Source organism: Pteronotus mesoamericanus, unplaced genomic scaffold (genome assembly GCF_021234165.1).
Source record: "Pteronotus mesoamericanus isolate MK-2021 breed Mesoamerican mustached bat unplaced genomic scaffold, CSHL_Meso_final contig_130, whole genome shotgun sequence".
Classification (NCBI taxonomy): domain Eukaryota; kingdom Metazoa; phylum Chordata; class Mammalia; order Chiroptera; family Mormoopidae; genus Pteronotus; species Pteronotus mesoamericanus.
In genome coordinates this window covers 12,714,328-12,738,622 of record NW_026555060.1, presented here as the reverse complement: position 1 = coordinate 12,738,622, position 24,295 = coordinate 12,714,328, and the positions used below count along the sequence as shown (strand labels likewise).

The 24,295-nt window shown below is 38.4% G+C and overlaps 1 protein-coding gene across 1 annotated transcript in view; it reads left to right on the top strand.

Annotated features, from left to right (window-relative positions):
- Positions 1–24,295, top strand: part of ODAD2 (outer dynein arm docking complex subunit 2) — a 171,504-nt gene that overhangs the window by 132,234 nt on the left and 14,975 nt on the right. The gene's annotated exons all lie outside the window — the stretch shown is intronic.

The window sequence follows — 24,295 nt, the reverse complement described above, 5'->3', positions numbered from 1 at the left end:
AAGAAACTTCAGTAATGTTAAAGTTTTACTGGAAGGGGTATTTGGACACACAAAACTGCCTCCTTATTGAATCAGAGCTGCAGTTGACTTACGTGTTATGAATTATGCTGCCCAAAGAGTTGCTTGGAGAGAGAATTTTTCTAAGTCAAAGACTATAAAATGTACTCAGTAAAATAAGTAATCATTCCATAATTTGAATTTGATTAAAGAAGATGCACAGTGTAGGAACAATCAATGGTATTCGTAATTCTATTTAATATATTATTTATTTAGAACTTAAGTAATAAAATATAGGCACCAACTATAGCAAAGAAGCTGACTGAAACAGCCACTAATCTGCAGTTTTATCCATAATAGGAAAGTACCAGTTCAAAGACACATTTTAAAAAAAATATATCTGTGTGTCAAATTTTCTTTGCCTTTAACCAATATACAAATAGGAAAGTTTCTACACACAAACTGTAATGTATCTATGCATTATGTAGAAACTGCCTTAGAGCTTCTGAATGCAATATTTTGATGACAACAAATATAAATATACCTAAAAGTACATGAACAGCTTACCTGTATTAGGAAAAATTGATTTAAAGTACTGGTTCTTCTCTACATCTTGTTTCCTTCTACAATATAATTTTACTGTTTATTATCTCAATTGGAGCCTGCGACAATGCATTTACATTTTGATATGCATGCCTAAAGTGGGCTTGATCTTTTAAATATAAGTTAATAAAATTTCCAATTAATCATATCTGGTCAAATTTATACATGCTGAATATGAAACATCTTTCATGGAATAAGACTCTTAAAATGACAATTGATAATTTTTGAAGTGATTATTTTAGTTTATCTTTCAATTCTATTATAGTTTAATATGTTAATTTTCTGAAATTAAACTCAATTTACATATAAATATGTCAACCTTTCCATTATAAATCTGTTATTACAGCACATAGTTAAGTCAAATTAGTTTCTTCAAGCTAAAAGCTGGCATAAAAAGCGCCTTTTAAACTAAGCACTAATTTTTCAAAGTAAATTATAAAAAAAATATATTGGAATGCTAACCCCAAGTTGCTAATGAATGATAAAAATGTTGTCACACTTCAAAAAAAAAAGACATTTCTAATTTAAAATTACTGTATACATTCAATCCTTGCCTAGGACTTGCACAACCTAACATGCCATAGGTACTCGTATACAGTTTAAAAAAATGAAGCTATAAAATTTAATTAGTCTGGTAAAATATCTGACATATAACGTATGCTTAGACAATTGCCAGTTACTACTAAAAATCAGAAAATTTTAAAATTTAATAAGGTTTGCATGTACCATTCAATTGACATATATGCCAAGTGTATATGCAACTCTCAATTATTTCTTCTAATGCAAGTCAATAGATAATCCAAATCATTTATGAATTGTATTCTGCTATGAAAAGTGTTGAAACTGTGTTCACCCACCCACACAGCTCACATGTATTAGAAAAAGAAGATAATAAAAACGGTTAGTGTGAGGGGACAAGAAAGAGAGAAGCAAAGGAAGGGTCTGTTGCACTCGAGAGCCTTTCCCAGGTCGTTTTCCTGTATCTTGAGGGCCTCTCTGTCTTGTCTATTTACATTCCTAACTACCTGCTATTTCTACTGGAGGATAACTGTAAAGGTAGGGCTTTTTTTTAATGTTACTCTGTAGAGGCAAGTCTTACCCTGGGCTCTCCCTCTTGGGGCCATGGGGAAAACATTCTTTGATTTTCTTTAAAGAGGAAAAAAATGTGTCATGCTGGGTTTAGGTAGAAAAACCAGGGTTTGGTAGTTGCTTAGATCTGGAGAATAAAGAAAAAGGTTGGTCAGAATGACTCCAGGTTTTGGGCTAGATGAAGAGAGAGATTTCTTAGCCAAGATAATGCAATAAAATATTTGGCACAGTAGGATGGTTAAAATACCTGCAATGAATGTGTCACAGTGTGTCACTGCTAAAATTTCTGACATGAAATGCATATAAACTTTATCCACTATTTTGGCAAACCCTGGCTGTTTTTATTTCTAATTGCTACGGAACCTTTCTGGTCAAATGCATATAGTGTTATTTCCCAGGTCTGCGAACATTCCTGCTGCAGCTGCTCAGGGGCAATGTTGACAGACTCTTTGACAATCACCAGAGTCATCTTGTCACCCTGTTCATAAGTAATTTATTCCAGAGTTAGCTTCCTTCGTCATTCAGTTTCCTCAGCAGCAGTGGCTTATGTCATGCAGCGTATCTGTCCCATGCCAACTTATGTTTATTCTATAATAACAGTGAAGGAACAGGATTGGGGGTCTGGAACACATTGAGCTCAATTCCTAATGTTCAATTTAAATGGTCAGTTTGAATTTTCAGTCAGACTTAGTGCTGTCCACTAAGAATGTAATATAAGCCACATTTGTAATACTAAATTTTCTAGTAGCCAGAATTTAAGAACAGATAAAAGAAACAGGTGAAATCCATTTTAGTAATATATTTTATTTAACCCAATATATCCAAAATATTATTTCAACATATAATCAATATGAAAAATACTAATATTTCACTTTTTTGTGTGCACTAAGTATTAAATAATTGTGTTTTATAATACATCGCAACTTGAACCGGACACATTTCAAGTTGTCACCAGTGACCAGTGGATTTCTAATTGGACAGCACAAGTCTAGAGACAGGAAAGAGGAGAAATTTCAGGAAGTATCAGTGAAGAGGGATTAAGCCATGATGAGGGTGGATGAGATATTTTTGGCACAGGGTTTAGAGAAGCCTGGGAAATCTCTACATTTTTCACTCACAGAGCGTGTGAAATAGGAAGAAGAGCTGTTAGAGTAAACCCAGGAAGTTACTAGGTTAACCAGGTGTTCTAGAAGCCAAAGGAAGAGTGAGTTTCCGAAAGATTTGTGTTCAAACACTACTAAGCAGTCAACAGGATTTCCTGATTCACTTATGTTGAAAAAGAATCCTGCGTCCTAGCCTTTGCTGGTAAGAATCTCTTCTATATGAACTAATAAATCCCCTGCTCTAGTAAATACAATGTGATAGGAATAATTCAATCCTTATGCCCTTTTGGATTGCACACAGACCTCCTTAAAAGTATCATAAGTAACCTGAAAGTATCAGCATAGGGTCTTGTATCACCACAAAACCTTATGAACATGGATGCAGTGATGTTGGTAACTCCGCTGAAAATATGAGAAATCTAGGAGATGTATCAAAGTTATTTACACATTATAACAGAACTGTAACATAAGAAAGTAAGGGAAAGAAGTTGCAGGAAAAACTGAGCAAGACAAGCCATGTCCTAAGACAGAAAAAATGATCAAGTAGAAAGATGATGAACACCCATAGAAGGAATTAAGCTCCCTGCCCAGTGGTGACCTTGGATTTGTTTTCTGCAAATGTCTGTATCAGGCAAGCAAAAGCTACGTTATGACCTCTGACTTTCTGGAGAGCAGGGAATTTAAGAAATTGCAGAAAACAGAATCAGAAGTGGGTTCAGCAGTGGGAGAGTGAGGGGAGAGCACTTCGGTTGGGTGGAACGGGATGGCCGTCCTGGCTGCCTGCAGACTCAGCACGTGGAGTGGTGTTCCAGAGAACCAGGAAGACGGCTCCATAGTTTTTGTAGCCTGGCATAGGAAAAAAAAAATCTTTAAAACTTTTGAGTCAAGTAAATAGACTTTAGAGACTGAGATCACCGAGGGTTTCAGGGTCGATATGCAGTCTACATACTTTATGTTTCATTGAACTATAATGTTTTCTATTAATTGAGACTCTTAATGTGCCTTTGTGGTTTTGAGTGCTTTCCTCACATTTCAGATATTTCCTTGAGTGCTGGGTATTGTCCACTTGGTGGAAATTAAATTACTTAGTAGTACTATTAAGTATAGTAACTATATAATGATACTACATATAGAGTTTCTGATTGACTTTTTTCTTACTATTCACATTTTTCCATTAAAGTGAGAAAGAAATTTATGACTACTTAAGGGTTTCCCTAAGTTTGATTTCAGTGTATTGTGTTTAACTTAATATCAATACATAAATCAAGTGTTTTTCTTATTTCTTTTTTATGTTTTAACATAAAAATGTAGTAGCTTTATTAAGGTAGAGTTGACATACACATGCATATATTTAAAATGTAAAATTTGATAAGTTTTGACACACACGCATATCCAGTAAACCCTCTTTCTTGCCCTTCTCTGTCCTGGGGCAACTACTGATCTGCTTTCTGTCAGTACAGATTAGTTTGCATTTTCTAGAATTGAACTTAAATGGGATCATATAGTATGTACTCCTTTTTTTGTTTGGCTTCTTTCACTGAGCTTAATTATTTTCATATTCATCCACACTCTTGCATGTGTCAGTAGTCCACTCTTTCATTGCCGAGCAGCATTCCATCACAGTTTGTTTATCCTTTCATTGTTGATGGACATTTGAGTTATTTCCCATTTGGGGTTATTACAAGTAAAGCTGCTATAAACCTTCGTATACAAGTCTTGATGTGGACATATGCTTTCACTCGTCTTGAATAAACACCTAGGAGTGAATGGCTGGGTCACTTGGCAGGTATATGTTTAACTTTTTAAGAAATTGACAAACTATTTTCCAAAGTGGCTATGCTATTTTAAAACATTCCCACCAGCCGTGCATGACAGTGTGCTCACCAACACTTGGTATGTTCATTCCTTGTTGTTTTAAACATTCTAATAGGTAGGTAATTCAATCTCTTGATTTCAATGTCAGTTTTCCTAATGACTGATGGTGTAGAACATTTTTTCATGTGCTTATATATCTATTATATAACTCGTTTGGTAAAGTGTCCAATATTTTTTTTTTTTTACCAGTTTTCAGTTGGGTTGTTTGGTACTGAGAATAGAAGGCTTGAGGGTTTTCATGTTTAAATGGTGGTTTGGAATAATAATATGAAATACATAAGGACTTAGAATTATAGTGCTCACATGTTCTGATCCCAAATCAGGAATTTTAGCAATTTATATAGAAAGTTTATAAGGGCATAAAATTAAACCACATTTATACATTTAACATATATTTAGTATACATCTAAGTCAATTTTGTAGACAGTATTAAAACTATATCAAATTTGACTAGCTAATAAAGGCAGTGATGGAAAGACTAGCTCAGTGTTGTCTGATTCCTTTTTCTAAGTGTTTGTTAAGTGTACTCCTTATCCAGCACTCCTCACGTATCGCTGTAGGGGTGGCTTCCGTGGGAATCATGTTAAGATTCAGATTCTGAGCCGCTTGGTCTGGTGTCAGGCCTGACATTCTGCATTTCTCACAAGCATCAAGGTGCTGTTGCTGCCTTCTGTCTGAGACTGTACTTTGACCACTAGCAAGTCCTTGGCCCTTGGGGGGCCGAGAAAAAGGGAACACGCCAAACACTTGCCTCCAGGCCACAAGCAGCTTTGTCCCATTTACAAACAGTATCTGCTTTTCTGCTAACAGGAAAAAAGTGTAGGAAACCCTTCTAGAAGACATATAGCATATTCTTTGATATCCTTTCAAAGGCAATAAAATTAATTGCATGGCCAGGAGTCTCAGATCTTATATTCCTATTTTCAAAGCCTACAGTTTTGAAGGCAGTATTTTAAATAGACATGTGTCTCTGTGCATGCTGGCTCTGCTTCAGTATAAGGAATTGACCTTGATTCTGCTCAGTTACGCCCACCCCACTCCCAGCAAAATAAATTTCCTTTCCCTTCTTGAAAGCTAAAGGGGAATAAAGGTGAGAAAGAGAGTTGTGTTAAGTGTAGCAAAAGACTATATAATAATGAAAGTAATATCTTTTTCTTTTTCATTTATTTGGCTTCCTGTGTGCCAGATACTATTCTAAAAGTACATTTACACACAATTTTTCTTTGAATCTTTTCCATTATCCAATGAGGTGGGTATTATCATCTCCATTTTACAGATAAAGAAACTTGAGTTTCATAGAGCTTAAGTAACATATCCCAAATCACGTTATAAGGAAATGACACAAGAAATAGGGTTCTGGGGTCTGTTTCCTTAACTCCCATTGCCAGGTAAACCTGAAGGTCCCCAAGGCATCGGTGTGGGTGTGGGCATGCGTGTTTACGGCTGTGTTTGAAAGCCTAAGCCTGAATGAGAAACTCCCTGAGGAGGCAGAGCAACCGTGTGGGAGGGCAGAAAGGAGAATGGAACCTGACAGAGAATGGAACCTGACATTCGCACGGTGGAATGGTCCCTGTCCTTGCAGTCACAGCCCTCCCATCCTCTTGTGAAAATACATCCCAAATGTTCTATTTCTCTCCTTAGTTTCCATGATTTTCCAGCCTCTCTTGCTGCCCTTGCAGCTTTTTCATAGTCTTAACTTATGCCAATTAAACATTACTAGTAAGAGTTATAGACTATGAAGTTCAGCCAAATGATTTTATGATTAAAAAATTATTTTTATTTCTATCTTTAGATAGACTTTAATAAGCGTAGCTACATTTTCCAAAGGTAGGTTTAGAAACTTGGTATAGGTAAATGGAAAAGGTGAAATTAAGTCCAAAGCTCATGTATTCAGGTTTTTTAGTATATACATACACCCCCCCCAGAGTATAAAATACTATTACTATTTACTAAATTAACTAATATCAACCTTTATATATCATTACCTTTCCTGATGGCCTCAGCATAAACCTTCTGTTTTCAAACCCTTCTCTCTTCTTGCTTAGTTTTGGTGCACCTGTTCCAAGACACTTTCTCAGACTTGGGCTAAAGTAGCTTATTCCTCAGTTAGTCTTCACTCAATGCTTTTTGTTTCCTTCATAGCATTCACCACACTTGGTAATTATTTTGTTCATTCACTTGTTTTGGCCAGGCCCTTCTTATGGTATCTGTGAGGGTTATGAGACTCTTGGTCCTACTGTCTCCTGAGTTCTGGGAGTGGTGAAGAGAAGCGCAGGCCCTGCCTGTGTGGAGAACTCATGTACCATATACTTATTCTGTTCCTCTACTTTAAATTTCACCAAATAATTGGAGTAACCCATTAAATGAATAATTAGCAAATATTAGAATAGTAAGGCTGGGTTGTAAGAGATGTCAGTGATTTTCTTAGACTAACAAATAGTTAATGTAAATATGTATGTTTTATAGAAAGTATATTATAGGATAATCTCTTTTTAGAATAGCAGCCAATCGCTGAGTATCCGCTGCTGGGCTAGGTTCTTTATTCTTTATCTCATTTAGTCTCCAAATAACCTGTGATCCAGGCATTACTGTGCCCATTTGAAAGATTTGGAAGCTTTAGTTCAACAGTGTCAGAGATGTGTCCAAAGTCCCATAGAAAGAAAGCAGGATCCGTAAGGACGCCATATATTGCAAGCAACACAAATAACTCAGATAACCTTAGGCATCAAATAAAATACATGGATATTTGACAGATCTTATAGGCAAGAAAGTAGCAGAGCCCTAAGAAGGACATGGGAATCAAAGGTTTTTATTCTCTTTTCTTTCACTTGCCATCTTTCTTCCTTTCTGTATTCTTTTTATTTTATTCTCTCTCTGTGAGTTGGCTCTCCTTGTTTCTCTAGTTTTTTCAGCTGTTTCTGCAAGGTTTACTCTCCAGTCACCCAGGGAGACAGACTACATATTTTTCTCAATTTCAATTCAAGGCACCACAGGGAAAGGAATCTGATTGGCCCCGTTTGGGAAAGTACCCACACCTAGTCCAATCAACTGTGGACAGCAAAACAGCCTGGTATTTTACAAAACGGCTTCTAACATTTAGAACTGGAGTTACAAAGACAGTTAAGAGCATTCCTTGTGAGTTTGAAAACAGTGTATATTAACGGGAAGAGCCATGATTTAGATTTTAGGACCAATTGATGTGAGAAATAATTAGGTCAGTTGACATTCACTGCCTTTTACTATCATGCTATTATTCAGTGTATTGTGAATTATATATACTTTTATTGTGATGTTATCATTCCAGATCTTTCAAAGATGTACAGAGGCTTTCATCCAATATTTTAAAAAGTTGTGCTTTGTAAAAATTTTAAGTCCCTGCTTACAGCTTTGGCTTGCTTTATTTATTATTTTAATCAATAACTTCTTATTTATTTATGTTTTCAATTACAGTTTAGATTCAATATTACTTTGTATTAGGTTCAGGTGTACAGCATAGCGGTTAGACAATCGTATGCTTTACAAAGTGTTCCCCTGATATTTCCAGTAACCACCTGGCCTCATACATAGTTATTGCAATATTATTGACTGTATTTCCTAGGCTATACTTTATATCCCTATATAAACTATTTTGTAACTGCCAATCTTTACTTCTCAACCTCTTAACATTTTCACCCGGTCCCCAGATATGTTCTCCCATTCAACGGGTTGTCTTTTCATTTTGTTGATGGTTTCCTTTGCTGTGCAAAAACTTTTTTAGTTTGATGTAGTCCCATTTGTTTATTTTTTTCTTTTGTTTCCCTTGCTAAGGAGATATATCAGAAAAAATATCACTAAGCAAAATGCCCAGGATTTTACTGTGTGTTTCCTTCTAGGGGTTTATGGTTTCAGGTTTTACATTTAAGTCTTTAATCAGTTTTGATTAAAGGTGGCCTAATTTTGTTTTTTGCATGTATCTGTCTGATTTTCCTAACACCATTTATTGACTAGATTATCTTTTCGCCACTGTATGTTCTTGCCCCCTTTTGTCAAATATTACTTGACTGTATATGTGTGGATTTACTTCTGGGCTCTCTATTCTGTTCCAATGATCTATATATCTGTTTTTATGCCGGTACTGTGCCATTTTGTTTACTATGGCTTTGTAATATAGTTTGATATCAGGTAGCATGATTCCACTAACATTTTTATTTTTTTCTCAAGATTGGTGTGGCTACTTGGCATCTTTTTTTGTTTCATAAATTTTTGGATTATTTGTTCTAGTTCTCTGAAATACATCATTGGCATTTTGATAGGAATTGCTTTGAATCTGTAGATTGTTTTGGGTAGTATGGACATTTTAACAGTGTTAATTCTCCTATTCATGAGCATGGTCTATGCTTCCAGTTATTTATATGTAGAGAGAGAGAGAGAGAGAGAGAGATGTATATTATTTGTCTTCAATTGCTTTCTTCAGTATCTTATAATTCTCTAAGTACTGGCCTTTTACCTTCTTCCTTAAATTTATTATGAGCTTTTTTTATGCCATTGTAAATGGGATTGTTTACTTTTCAGATAGTTCATTATTCGTGTATAAAAAATGCAACCATTTTCATATTTATTTCTGCCCTTATCATTATCATTTTCTTTTTTCTACTCAGTAAGGGCTTTGTTTGTTGTTCTTTAAGTATACGATTAGATTGTTTATTTGAGATTTTTCTTGTTTCATGATGTAGGCCTGTAATGCTATGAATTTCCCTCTTGGGACTGCTTTTGCTGTGTCCCATAAATTTTGGGTTGTTGTGTTGTCATTTTCATTTATCTCAAAGTATCTTTTGATGTTTTCCTTAATTTCATTTTTAGCCCATTTATTGTTTAGTAACATGTTAATTAGTTTCCATGAGTTTGTGTGCTTTTGTTTTTTTCTTGTAATTGATTTCTAATTTCATACTATTGTGATCAGAGAAGATGCTTGATATAATTTCAATCTTCTTCAGTTTTTTAAGACTTGTTTTGTGTTCTCACATGTAGTTCATCCTAGAAAATGTTCCATGTTCACTTGAAAAGTATGTATATTCTGCCACTTTGGAATAAAATGTTCTGAAGCTATCATTTAAATTCACCTGATCTAGCCTGTCACTTAAGGCTGCTTTTCCTTGTTGATTTTCTTTCTGGGAGATCTATCCATTGATGTCAATGAATGAATGAGGTGTTAAAGTCCCCTACTATGACTGTACTACGGTTGATCTCATCCTTTATGTTTATCGAGATTTTCTTTATGTATTTAGGTGTGATTGATCACTTTATCCTTTTGTAGTGTTCTTTTTTTGTCTTTTATAATAGTCTTTGTGTTAAGTCCTTTTTTGTATGATATAACTATTGCCACCTCAGCTTTTTATTCATTTCCATTTACATGAAAATTTTTTTCCATCTCTTTACTGTTACCTGTGTGTGTTTCATTCTGAGGTGGGTCTTTTGTAGACAACCTATCTAAGGTTCTTGTTTTCTTATGCAGTTTAGTTACCCTATGTGTTTTGATTGGTGCTTTTAAGCTATTTACATTTAATTAATATGGATAGGTATTTATTGCCCTTTTATTCTTAGTACCTATGTTCTTTTTTTTTTCTTCTTGAAGAAGACCCTTTAACACTTCTTGTAATACTGGTTTGATGATAATGAACTCTTTCAGTTTTTCTTGTCTGGAAAGCTCTTTATTTCTTATTCAACTTTAAATAATAACCTTGCTGGGTAAAGCAGTCTTGGATGTAGGTCCTTCCTTTCCATCACTTTGAATATTTTGTGTCAGTCCATTCTGTCTAAACTGTTTCTGTTCAGAAATCAGCTGACAGTTTTATGAGAGCTCCTTTGTAGGTAATTAACTGTCCCTTTCTTGATACTTTTAAGATTCCCCCTTTATTATTTTAATTATAACTTGTCTTGTGGTGGGCCTCTTTGGGTTCATCTTGTTTGAGATTCCCTGTGCTTTGTGGACTTGTGTGTCTTTTCCCTTTACCAGAAAAGGGGAATTTTCAGTCATTTTTATTCAAATATATCCTCAATCCCTTCTGATACCTCTATGATGTAAATGCTGTTATGATTCATGTTGTCCCAAAGGTCCATTAAACTATCCTCATTAAAAATTCTTCCTTCTTTTTGCTGCTCTGATTGGATATTTTCTGCTACCTTGTCTTTCAAATCACTGATTCAACCCTATGCTTCATCTAACTCACTTTTATTTATCCCTTCTAGTATAAAAGGTTTATTCCTTCTAGTATAGAAAGTTTATTCCTTCTAGTATATTTTTCATTACAGACATCGTATTCTTTATTTCTGATTGGTTTTTTTCTATGGCCTCTATACCCTTTGTCATGTTGTCAAAGTTCTCACTAACTTCATTAAGCATCCTTATTACCATTGTTTTGAAATCTCTATATGGTAGATTGCTTGACTCCATTACATATGGTTCTTTTTCTTGAGAATTCTGCTGTTCTTTCATTTGGGGCATGTTTCTTTGTCTCCATTTTGTCTGCCTCTCTGTGTTTTTTCCTGTGTGTTAGGTAGATATGCAATGTCTTCCAGTCTTGGTGTGGTGGATTCGGTGGACTTATGTAGTAGGTATCCTGTTGGACCAAATAGCACAGTCTCCTTGATGATCTGACTGGATAATTGAGGAATGTTTCTTGTGTGGGTTATGTGAGCCCTCATGTTGAATTGGAGTCTTAATTGCTGTTGGCCTACCTGTGCATGTGGTTGACTCTCAGGCTACTGACTGTGAGGATCAACCTTGGTCACAGTGTATGAGCTGTTTTTGTGTGGGTGGTAGCCTAATGAAGAGGAATTTGCCTCATCAGGGTCTGGTGCCTGCGGGGCGCTCCCTTTGGATGTGCCACTTACGAAGCTTATTGGATCCTGTTCTAATGTTTTCTGAAACTGACCACTGTGTGTGTTGGTTCTGGGGCCTCTTTGGAGGTACTCTGGTGCAAGTCAATGTCAGACCCTGCCTGTGACTGACACTGAGCAACTTATTTAGAGCTACAAAATCTACAGTTTGTGGCTGCCTCTCCTGGTTCTGGTTGTGGGATAGGCCAAGCTGTGTATCAAGGCCAGCTTCCATCAGTACCAGGTCTAGGGGCAGGTCAGCAAAAGGCCCAAAGCTCCTGGAGATTGGCTTACCTGCCACCACCTGCTGGCTGCATGTTAGGCTCAGTCACTGAAAGAATCTTTGGCAGTACTAGAATTACATGAGGTAGATTCTCAGTGAGTTACCAGGAGGGGCAAATGGTGTTCACCAACTTGATACATATTCAAAATTGGTGCCAATGCTGGATCTGATAGCATTGTCACCCAGCAGTAGTCCCATAATGCACCAAGGCTAGCTGCAACTCACTGGGTGCCCACAGACCTTTGAGGTTATGTGGGGTGTTGGAGTCATCAGGGGGAGGCCATCAGAGTTTGTCAAGTCCAGACAGGCCAAGATTTGGCCATGTGTAGGGAGGGCTCTACACCAGTTGGGCATGCTAGGGAAAAGTGGCTCCATCCTTGATGCACACAGCTCAGCATGTCCTGGATACTGCCTGGACCTTCTGGAAAGTTCAAGCTAGTCAGGGAAGGATTCAGGGGAGTCAGGAGAGTGGTATTATTGGATCTCCCAAAAGAGGGTGTCACCAGTCAGACTCATGGGAAGCCATACCCTCCACCCCCAGAGCCATACAACTCAGTCTCTCACTCCCTGATTCAGCCTACACCTCTACACCCCAAGCCCAGGTAGCTGACTCCTCCATGGGGTGTCAGCTCTTCAGGGCAGAGGTGACAGGGAGTCTGAGGTGTGAGTCTATTGCATTCCCCTAGGCTGATGCTATGTGGAGGGGAGTGCTCAACTCAAGAAAGATAGCATCTTCAGTTTGGGAGAGTGACTCAGCACAGAGACTCTGGTGGCTGTCTCTTCAACTCTCTCCCAAGAGCCACACAACCTAGCCTCTCCTCACACAACATTATTCTACTCCCAGCTGCCCACTCCCCATTAGAGCCAGAGTGAGTGGCTGTGAATGAGATGTAGTGTGTTGATCTTTCAAGAGGGTGCTTGATTTTTTTGCAGATTCCCATCCCTCTTTTGTAGACAGAATCCCTGCTGGTTTTCACAGCAAGATGTGGGCTCCTCTTCCTGGCTCTGAGCTCTGGGCTTGGGAGCCAGGTTTGGGGTTGAGACCCCAGCCTCCTCAGGGGGAACATTTGCAGCTAAGCTGTCCCTTTAGACTCCGGTGCCACATGTGGGTATGCAGCTAGACCTTTCATTGTCTCCCAACACCCTACTCCACCCTTCTTCTCTATATTAGTGTGGCTTCTGTAAATTCTTGGTTGTAAGACTCCTTTTTGGCTAGTCATCCGTTGATTATTCAGGTTGATTGTTCTATATTTTAGCTGTAATTCCAGTTTGGTCCTGGGAGGAGGTGAGTGTAACTTCCACCTACTCAGCAGCCATCTTGGATCTTCCATACAACTAAAGAACTTGCTCATAACTCAAGCTTTGTGAGTTAAATGGATGTAAATTATAAAATGTGAGAGGTAATTATTTATAGTTTTATTGAAAATATTCCAGACCTAGCTATTGCCAAGTACTGATGTGGATTTAGCATTCTGAAATTTAAACAGTAACTTTTGGCTCCTTTTTGGTCAAATGCTTTGTGAGTAAATGTGGTGTATTATTATAATGTCAAGCTAAGTTTAAGAAAAGACACTCCTTCACCATTTTAAATCTGTGCAAAACAGTCTTTGTTTTATACACATATAAACCTGTTAAGCATTCATATGTTGGTTTTTGGATTTTTAAACTTGAAAAATTACAGATTCTCAGTTTTGTATCTGTCACTGCTGGCTCCAAACTTTAAATTGAAACCACAGGATATATTTGGCACTCACACCAAATTAATGCTTTTCCCTTGCATTAAATAGGCTGCTACTCAGTGATTAAGAGTTCAACTACATGGCCAATAACATTAGCACAATAATATATCCAAGTCACTGTCAAATATGCAAAGACTGCTTAAATTTGGGGCTGCTTAAAACCAAAACCCTGTCTGTCATGTTGCATTAAAAAAAAACCATGGCAACAGGTAAACACCCTCATATTTTATTTTTGTTTAGCTTAGGGGAAACTGATGAAAGGTAGCAACAAAAAGTCATTGCCGTCCCTGTTGTGAAATGACTTATCACGTATGAACCTCCCTTCCTGAGTTGAGTGAAATGGGATACCGTGACCTTGATATTTGCTACTGAGTGTCATATTTTTTGAGATTGTTACTTACATATTCTAATAAGTTTCCTATAGAATCATTGCCAGATAAGAAAATATTTTAGGGTTAAGGAATGTTGGAGTCCATTAAACTTAGATTTGGGGCTGGAGAGTTTTTCTTAACATAATCATGTTACCAACATTAGGCACATCAAGCTATATTACAGCTTTTCTGATAGCAAATAAAAAAAGTGACATGACAAGGGAGTTTATCTCATCTAAACTGTGCAGTCCAGAGTTCCTTACATTTAAATAAGTTTGGATATCAAAGCATTAGATTGGCATAAGATGCTTTTGGCACATGTTAAAGCATCGAGATGGTCTCAGAAAGAGACACTTTTTCTGCCAAGCTGTAGGTCTGTTGGCGCTGTTCTACAGTAGCTATGCCCCACAGCTTTTTTGGTGATAAATGATCCATTTCAAATAAATGAAATGGCAGCCAACTCTGCAGAAAAAATCACTTTCAAAAAAAGAGAGACAGTTTTGCAGGGTCAAAAATGCACAAACAGTATGGTAAAATAAAGTATATGCTGCTCTTTTTCATGGAAAAGATTGCTACTGCTACATTTGCCAAATTCAATCATTGTGCCAAAAAGTCGAGGAATCTGGCAGGGGCTAGAGAGTGCAGTTCCATCTTTCATCTATGTTTCTTCTCTGTATTTATCTTGCTTCAGAAAATGCCGGGAATGTCTTTTCCTTCCGACTTGGCTCTTTTGCTCAACCACAGAAGTACACCGGGCAGTTTCTCATAATTGTTTGGTTACTTATGGTGCAGTCAGTCTTTAAGCTTGTGAGAAATATATTCTTTCCATTGAAAATTTATGAAAAGCACCAACAACTATTTGTTTTCATTTTCTGAAAATTAGTTCAGGAACAAAACAAAATCACTTTTATTAATTGGCAGCTACTTGACTCAATACACAAAGGCAGGAGGCCAGCTCATTATTTTTGGCCTTCAGCTGACCCAGAATGGTTTTCCCGTATAAGAAGCTATTCACAGATGCTAGACGTAAAAATTAATAATAATAATAATAATGGTATTTCAGACTTTATGAGTAAGTAGCTTTTGGCACTGAGAATATATCTTCTCTCTTTCCCTTGAACACAGCAATCCTGTTATATACAAAAAGTAAACAGTGCTTGAATTAGCACGTTGGAGTCTTTAATGTACCAAAAATATGCATGCATTAACCTTCCCTTCTAAGGCTCCTTTTTTTCCACTTCCTTAAGGATCAATCAGGTTTTGTTATTTAAAAAAAATACAAAACTTTTAGGTTCTTAGGGGGCTGTGTTTCCTGTATTTTTCAACCTATTGCCATGGAGTAAGATGTGTCTTTGAAATGTCTTTGGAAACAAATTTAAAAGTACAGGTGCTAAACAAAAGTTACGTTTTTAAAATCAAGGTAATTATAGCTTATGCAAATTTGAATCAGATCAACTACATCTGTGGTTCAAGGCTGATTAAACATAATGGCTTATCCGTATGGTTAACAAGTCAGGACTTGTTTATAATATCCTAGTTTGCAGTGAGCTTTTAGGAAAAAGCACTTCCTTCTCTAGGTCTTTGTTTACCCATGAGTAAAAGTAAGAAAAATATTTCTAAAGTTTAAGCTATCGTTCCTTATAACCCAAGTTTAAAATTTGAATTCCTGAGGAGGAAAAAAATCAGGCAAACACCCCTAATGCTCCGTTTACAGCAATGGAAACGACATGCAGCTTGAGAGGGTCTTTTTACTTTACAGCATGGGGTTTAGTATTTATACCTCTGCTTATTGTAAGAAGTAACATAAAATATGCACACCAACTACTGCAAATGTTGATATTTTCACTAGACCATGATTTTCTAATTGGGGGAAATCTGATCAAATTTCTGCAAAAATAAATTTCTAAGGTGCTTTTTCTTAGATGGTCACTTGCCAATGAACCTACTTGTCAGAATGTCTACCTGTTATTTTCATTCTATTTTGTATCCAGAGAAGTAAGAATGAGAATTTCTTTGAAAATTTGTCATCTTTTCCAGAGAAGGGTAGAAACACTTATCCAAGATTTGTTTCATGATCACTCAGAGACAGGCCTGTGGGTGCCACTGGATCGATCCCTGCGGTCAGGGGACAGACAGATAAAAATGCTTATGACTTGGAGAGGCAGCAAAAATGCTGACTTATTTTACAGTAAAAGTGTGTGTGAACAGCAAATGATCACAGATCTTTATACATATCTGGATGAATATGCCTTTCTTGTGCCAAAATGTGCCCTAAGTTTTGCTTGTACAAGTTGCAGAAATCCTCTCAGTGGGGCAGTTGGGGAGCTGGAAGTAGGAAACTCAAGAGTCTGACTTCTGAAGCAAAATAGCGCCGAGCTCTTTTCTGCAAAGCCAGAGCAGGTCCCATTTTTATACCTATCTGACCAAGGGTGTGTATATGATTCAAATTACATAAAGAATTGTTACAACTCAATAAGGAGATAAATGACTCAATTAAAAATTTAAAAAATATCTGAATAGACACTGCAGAAAACATATAAGATAGCAAACAAGTACATGAAAAGATGTTAAACACCATTAGTTATCTGAGAAATTCAAACCAAAACCTCATGAGAGACCACCACATACCTAGCAGAAAGGCTAAAATTCAAGAGTGACGATACTAAGTGCCCAAACTATGTGGAGGAACCAGAACCTTTGTATACTGCTAATGAGAATGCAAAATGACACAACCACCTTGGAAGACAGTTTGCCAGTGTCCTACAAAGTTAAACATGTACTTACCATGTGACCCAGCACCCAAGAGGTCTGCCCAAGAGAAACAGACACGTATGTGCACACAAATATCTGTATGTGAATAGATACAGCAACATTATTCCTAATCACCCAAATATAGAAACAATCAAAATATCCCTCAACAGATAAATGGGTAAACAATGAAAGGCACATCCATACAATGGAATGTTACCCAGCAACAAAAAGAAACAAACCACTGACACATGCAGCAACATGGACAAATCTCAAGACCAGCATGTTAAGTGACAAAAGCTCCATGTTTGTATTTTTGAGGTTTAGTCATGATTCTCTTATTTCATTAGATTTGACTTTTATTAAATCAATTGTCCATGCTTCAGGACCATTTCAAGTTTTACCTGATAATGAGTATTAACCAGAATTATTAATCAGACAATTGAGAATACTTACCTTTAATATTTAAATCAAAACCACCAATATGGCTTACCTGTATTTTTCATATTCACTGAAATACTAAAGGAGGACTTCCCGTCAAGATGGAGGCATAGGTAAATACGGCTCACCTCCTCACACAACCACAGCAAAAACTGCAGCTAAACTACAAAACGTTTATCATCCAGAGTAGTCAGAATATCAGACTGTATGGCAGTCCAACAACCAAGCTCACTCCCTCTGGGCTTCAGCACCAGGGCATCAGCTGGAAGGGCACAGTGGCAGGCATATGGGGAGATACTGAAGTGTCTGGCATCATATCAGGGTGAGGGTCAGGGGGCAGCTTCCTCCTGGACAAAACTCCAGAGAACCAGGCAGTGGCATTGTCCCCTTTCTGAGCCCTCCCCTACACAGAGCCACAGAGCCACAATACAGTATCAGAGGCTTCATCAACCTAGTTCATATTGGATGCCCCACCCTGGCAACTACATAAGGCTCCACCTCATCCAACTTACCAGTGTGCTTTTCCACAATAGGCCACTATTAAGGCTGGGAGTCAGAGCAGCTCTACCTAATACACAGAAACAAATATGGGGCAGGGGCAGGGGGGCTGCCAAAATGAGGAGACAAAGAAATATGGCCCAAATGACAAAACATAATAGAACTCCAGAAAAAAAACTAAACAAAATGAAGATAAGCAATTGATCAGATGCAGAGTTAAAAAACTGGTATGTTTTTTAGGATGCTCAAGGAACTCATTGGGTATTTCAACAGCATAAAAAAGACCCAAGCAGAAATAAAGGCTACTTTAAATGAAATAAAGAAAAATTTACAGTAAACCAACAATGGAGTGGATAAAACCAAGAATCATATCAATGATTTGGAACATAAGGAAGAAAAAAACACTCAATCAGAACAGCAAGAAGAAAAAAGAATCAAAAAAAGAAAAACAAACAAGGATAGGCTAAGGAGTCTCTAGAACAACTTTAGACATACCAACATTTGAATCATAGAGGTGCCAGAAAGAGAAGAGAAAGGGCAAGAAATTGAAAATGTATTTGAAAAAATAATGAAAGAAAACTTTCCTAATTTGGTGAAGGAAATAGACATACAAGTCCAGGAAGCACAGAGAATCTCAGACAAGATGGACATAAAGAAGATTGTAATTAAAATGCCAAAAGTTAAAGAGAGAATCTTAAAAGCAGCAAGAAAACAGTAGATAATTACCCACAAAGGAGTTCCCATAACACTGTCAGCTGATTTCTCAAAATAAACTCTGCAGGCAAGAAGGGACTAGCAAGAAGTATTCTAAGTGATGAAAAGCAAAGACCTATGACCTAGATTACTCTATCCAGCAAAGCTATCATTTAGAATTGAAAGGCAGATATAGTGCTCCCCAGACAAAGTTTAAAGCTAAAGAAGTTCATCATTATTGAGCCATTATTCTGTAAAATTTTAAGAGGACTTACCTAAGAAAAAGAAGAAGATTAAAACTATGAACATTAAAATGGCAATAAATTCACAACTATCAGCAATTGAATCTAAAAACTAACTAAAGCAAGCAGAACAGGAACAGAATCATAGATATGGAGATCATTTGGAAGGCTATCAGTTGGGGGGGGAAAGAGAAGAATGGGGGAACAGGGACAGGAATTAAGAAATTCAAATTGGTAGGTACAGAATTGACAGGGGGATGTTAAGGACAGTATAAGAAATGGAGGAGCCAAAGAACTTATATGCATGACCCATGGGCATGAATTAGGGGGGAGATTGCCAGAGGGGATGGGACTGCTGGGTGGAGAGGGGCAAAAAGGGAAAAACTGGGACAAGTATAATAGTATAATCAATAAACTATATTTTAAAAAAGAAATCCTAAAGGAAATAATGTCCTATCATAAAAGAATGATTGAACAGCTTATATGCACTAAAGCTGCCACACGCCATTTCTTAAAAATAAGATCTGCAGAATTTTCTAATGTACTTCTTATAAGGTATAACCAATGATTTACATGTAAATTTAGGTAGGGTTTGAAAAAATCATTTTAGATGGTATAGATTAATATAAGTATAATTCAGGCAAATGTCCCAAAGTTAGTTCATTGGTCCAACTTAGAAAATGGATAAATCTGAGGGAAGACCCTACTAATTAAATAAATAACACATAGTACAGGGAGATGAGCATGTATTTGGTGCCAGACAGAACTGGGTTTGAATCCTGGCTCCTTCATGGTGTGTGCATCAGAATCCTGTGTTTTTGTTTGTTCTTTTAATCCTCACCCAAAGATATGTTTATTGATTTGAGAGAAAGAGAGATCAATGTGAGAGAGAAACATTGATCCATTGCCTCCCATATGCACCCCAACTGGCGATCAAACCCGCAGCCTTTTGGTGTACAGAACAATGCTCCAAACAACTGAGCAGTCTGGCCAGGGACAGAATGCCGCTGCTTTGATCAGGAGTTGAATTCTGCCAAGTCCAGGCTGTGGGTATGAGATAGGTAGCTTTCTAAAGTGCCCCTCCCTGGATTCCAGCCTCATTCCCACACACTAAACCAACTCAGACAGCAGCTATCAAGTCCTCAGCTGCAGTGTTCTCTGTGTGGACAGAATTTGAGGGGCTGCCTCTCAGGAGCATTTCTCCTTGGCCTGAATGTTATGTGGATGGGCTCCGCATTTGTGGTGGGATCTGACGCTCCTCAGAGAGACTGCCGGAAGGACAGGGCTGCCTTGGAGAGTGGGTTGGTCCTCCCTTGGCGGGGCCAGCATTGCAGAGGCCACACGTATCTACAGATACGAGCGAGCTGGTGCAGCCACCTCTGCACCTTAGGCTGTATGTTTTATTGGGACCTATATGACCATATGTAAACTCACAGCACATCATAAGGTCCCTGACCATATAAAACTGAATCACACAAGATAGTCAAGTTTCTGTTTGTACCTACAAAATCTTTTTATGAAAAAGTCAGTTCTCAGGCAATTCCTTCAGAGACCATATGAATCACATATGTGTCCTCTGAATGGAGAATTTGGGTTGTTGGTAAACAAGGACATATGAAAATTAAATGGAGAGCCTTGGCTTACGTCTACCCTGTCAGGCTTTTTCTGTCAAAAGCCTTTTCTGTGAGCAAAAACTCATAAATCTACCACTGTACCTTTAAAAATGCTAACTTGGTTTCCTGCGCTTTGAACAAGGTCTCGTGTGACCGGGCTCCTGCCTGCCTCTCTGCCATCGTCTTGTCCCTCTCTCCTTGTCCTCCCTTGTGCCATGGAGTGCTGCATGCCCACCACCATCCATCCTCCGCTCTTTGATGATAGTGTTAGCGCAGCACAGGGCTGCCAGCCACAGAATACGCACCTCAGCCTCCCCTGAATCTCAGTGTGACCGTATGATTAAGTTCTCACAAATAAGAAGTGAGAAGTCATGCATGCTACCGGTGTTTCTTGCCCTACCTAAAAGGAAGCACACATTTCTCTAGGTCTACTCTGTTTCTGGAGGCTGGAGGGGTAGGGACCACTGAGGCGGCTTTGGACTCAGAGGTTGGCAGCATGTTGAAGGTGGCAGAGCCATGCTGCAGCCTGGGGCCACTTGCACTGTTACATAAGAGGGGAAAAAAACTTCCAAGGTTATTTAAACCACTGAATTTGGGGTTCTTCATGTGAAAACAGTTTATCCTGGACTCAACTTAATAGACTCATGGGACATGGTTTGGCAAGCATTGGCTACTGTGGTGTGAAGAGAAACACGCTCTTGGGTGCAGGCAGCTATGCACCAGGATGTGCTAGCGGAGAGCAGAGCCGGGCTGGATGCCCCTCAGCCCTTCCGCTGGCACCCCTGTGCCCTGCACAAACTGCAAAGCCACAGGTGGCCCCCCTGCTCTTCCTCTGCCTGGATGGCTCCCAACCCCCACCCCACATGCTGTGTTGCTCAAATCCATCTTTCAGGTTCCAGACGCACTCCTGTTCTTCAGAGAAGTCTACGCCCCCTCCCTGCCCCGATCTGTGCTCTCCTAAAGGCTTGCATGTCTCCCCGTCTTTGCTGTACTGAGTTCATTGCTTGTCTCCACAGACTGTAAGGTTCCTGAGGGCAGCAGGCAGGCCTGTCACGCCCACTCCTGCTGCCCCAGGGCAGTTCATGCCATGGAGCGGAACACAGTAAACATTGGTTGAATGGAGCAGTGAACTTTATCCCATTTTTAGTCCTGCCACATAACCACACTATCCTAACACCAAAATATTCCACAAAGATGAAAACAAAAAAAGTATTTGAAAAGGGAAATATATTGGCATTAAGCCCCCAAGCTTAAATTGTTTATTTTAATTCGTGAACAATATATAAAGGGGCTGAGTTCCTCCCCTGTATTTGATTTTAAACTCCCTATTTTCCCTGCTGCTAGAGAAGTTTAATTTTTCTCTGATTTTTTTTTTTTTCAGTTTGTGTCCTGGAAAACTAAGGTGATAAATACAGGCAATCATTGCAAAGTATGACTATTGCCGGGCGCTAATGTTTTCAAATTGCTGATGATTTTTAGGGACACCACAAACTGGCTGCACTGTCCAAAGCATTTGGCAGTCATCGCTGGCAGCAGGAAATCGGACTGTAAATTTAGAAAGCATTGCACCATATTCAGGAATGCACCTCCAAATTACCTCCAAATATGTCATGGTCATGTAGCTGGGGTTTGCAGTGAATTTAACTCCCCTTTATTATGTATTTTGTGGTACATAAAAAAAAAACTTCAAAAAGCATAACTGGGTAAGGAAGAAAGCCAGTCTGTTGCATGAAGATAAAAGTTTCATCACAGATTCCACCTGCCACCGCCAAGTTGGGAACACCATTTTGCACTGATGATTTCTTATTATATACCTTTTGACTTTACTGAAATTTAAAAATTATTTATCTTACTGCTTTAATGCTCATTAGGATAATATTCTCAGTAACTGCTTACGTCAGAGTAAATTGATAGGGTGTAAAATTGATAGGGTGTAAAATTGATAGGGTGTAAAAGAGATGTTACACGAGAGCTTTAATATACCATAGGATCATGGAGAATAAGATTTGCATTGTGAACGTACCCTGTCGAAAGGCAACATTAAATCCTTTTGCCTTATGTATTAAGCAATAAAGTTTGAGAGAAAAAATAACATTGCTGGTTATGTATACTCTGGTAATTCATGAAATGTGTTCATAGCTGATGGGCTTCTTTACTGTGTTAGTCCCAAAAGGAACAAACTGGTCATTATGTAGATTTCCACGTAGGTTCTTAATAAAGTCCTATACCAAAGCAATTAAAAGGAAATGTTAGTGCGTCTGTGTGTGTTTACGAATTGTAACAGCATGATGGGGAAAGAAGTAAGCTTTGCTATGGTTAGGGACCCTGACAAGGGGGTTGGGACAAGAGATGGAGTAGATGCAGGGGCGACTCTTCCTTGGCCACATTCTTCAAGGGTCAGTACGAGGAATAATTTTATTGAACAATTTGAAAAAGAACACACATGATGAATTCCTGTGTGCGAATACAAGTAAACTGTTAGGCATATTCAACTAGAGTGATCTAGAGTTGTCGTACTCAGGCAAGAGAGTGACTAGTAAGTTGTATTGTGTACCGGAGAAAAATAATTTAAGTACATTTAAAAAGGAGTATGAGTTGAAGTGAATGAAAGGATCTGAGGAGTAATTTTGAAATCTTCTCAGCCTTGTTTGTGCTGGAGCTGAAGTAGGCCAAGCATCCTTCAAAATACCATTTATTGTCTCAGCCCTGTGTTAGCTCCTAAATGTACTTGAGTGCAAATCCAATACAGTGTAAGAACAATAGTGCGTCATTGGTGGAGACAGCCCTGCAGAAGGGTCAGCCACAGGTGGGCCCTGGCACTCATAGATAGCTCATGGCACGTATGGGAACCACACATTCCCATGGGACCCACAGGGTACATTTGTCGAAACAATGAGGCCCCGTTGAGTGGGACCATTGCAAAGGGAGGCAGTTGACTAGAACAGATTTCAGCATCGGGCTTGGGAGTGGTGGCCCAAGGCCAAGGGAACCAGCCAGGCCTCAGAGAATGGAGTATAAGGTGTCCAGGGACCAGACCAGACCGGCTCCCTGCCTGTGGGTGCTGAGGCCAAGGGAGGCAATGTTCATGATGAGCGAGAGCGTGGATCTGGGGCTTGCGCTCAAATCCTGGCCTTCCCAAGCTCAGTAACTTTGGGCAAGTAGCTTAATCTCTCTATGCTGTAGTTTCCTCATCTGTAACATGGGAATATTAATAATAATAATCACTCTGGGTTTGTTGAGAGCATTAAATGAATCAGTATATATAAAGCACTTTGATGTATGGTAAAGTACCAATTGTTGAAATGTTAGGTATTGTCAGTCTTCTTTAAATTTTTTTTTATTTTTCAAATACAGTTGACATACAAAATAATATTAGTTTCAGGTGTACAACATAGTGATTAGGCACTTGTATAACTTAGGAAGTGATAACCCCAGTAAGTCTAGTACTGAGCTGATACCATACATAGTTATTACAATATTATTGACTATATTCCCTATCATGTACTTTATATCCCTGTGACGTTTTGTAACTACCAATTTGTACTTCTTAATCTCTTCACCTTTTCTACCCAGTCCCCCAACCTCCCTCCCATCTGGCAACCATCAAACTATTCTCTGTATCTATGAATTTGTTTCTGTGTTTTTTGTTTGTTTGTTTGTTTTGAAATGTTAGGTACTATTATTATTATCCTCTTGTTTCTCAAGGGATACCTACTCTCCCTGCCCTTCCTGGATCTATAATTGTGGGACGGGCAGGGAATGTCATTTCTGGAGGTGATAGAGTGATGATGAACTGAGAAAAGCCTGCCTGAGCTTTAGCTTATGTCTTAGAGGGCTTCCCCACCTCTTCTCTGAATCTGGCAACACTGGGCACGTAACAACCAGAGAGCAGGGCAGCCATCTGTCTCTGTCTCCTGGGTCCTCCACCGAGAGGGATAGGAGGGCTGTTCCCCTGGTCACTGGCTGCCGCATGCTTCACTGTTCACGCTGTACACAGTCTGAGGGCTGCACTGTGCCATCTTCACAGTGCCTTTCATATCACATCACAGGTGGTCAATAACCTCTTAATCTGGTTAAACAAAGGAAACAAAGACTTGCCCACCTGCAAGTCACACCCAAAAAGGTATAGTGGAGAAAAGATTTAC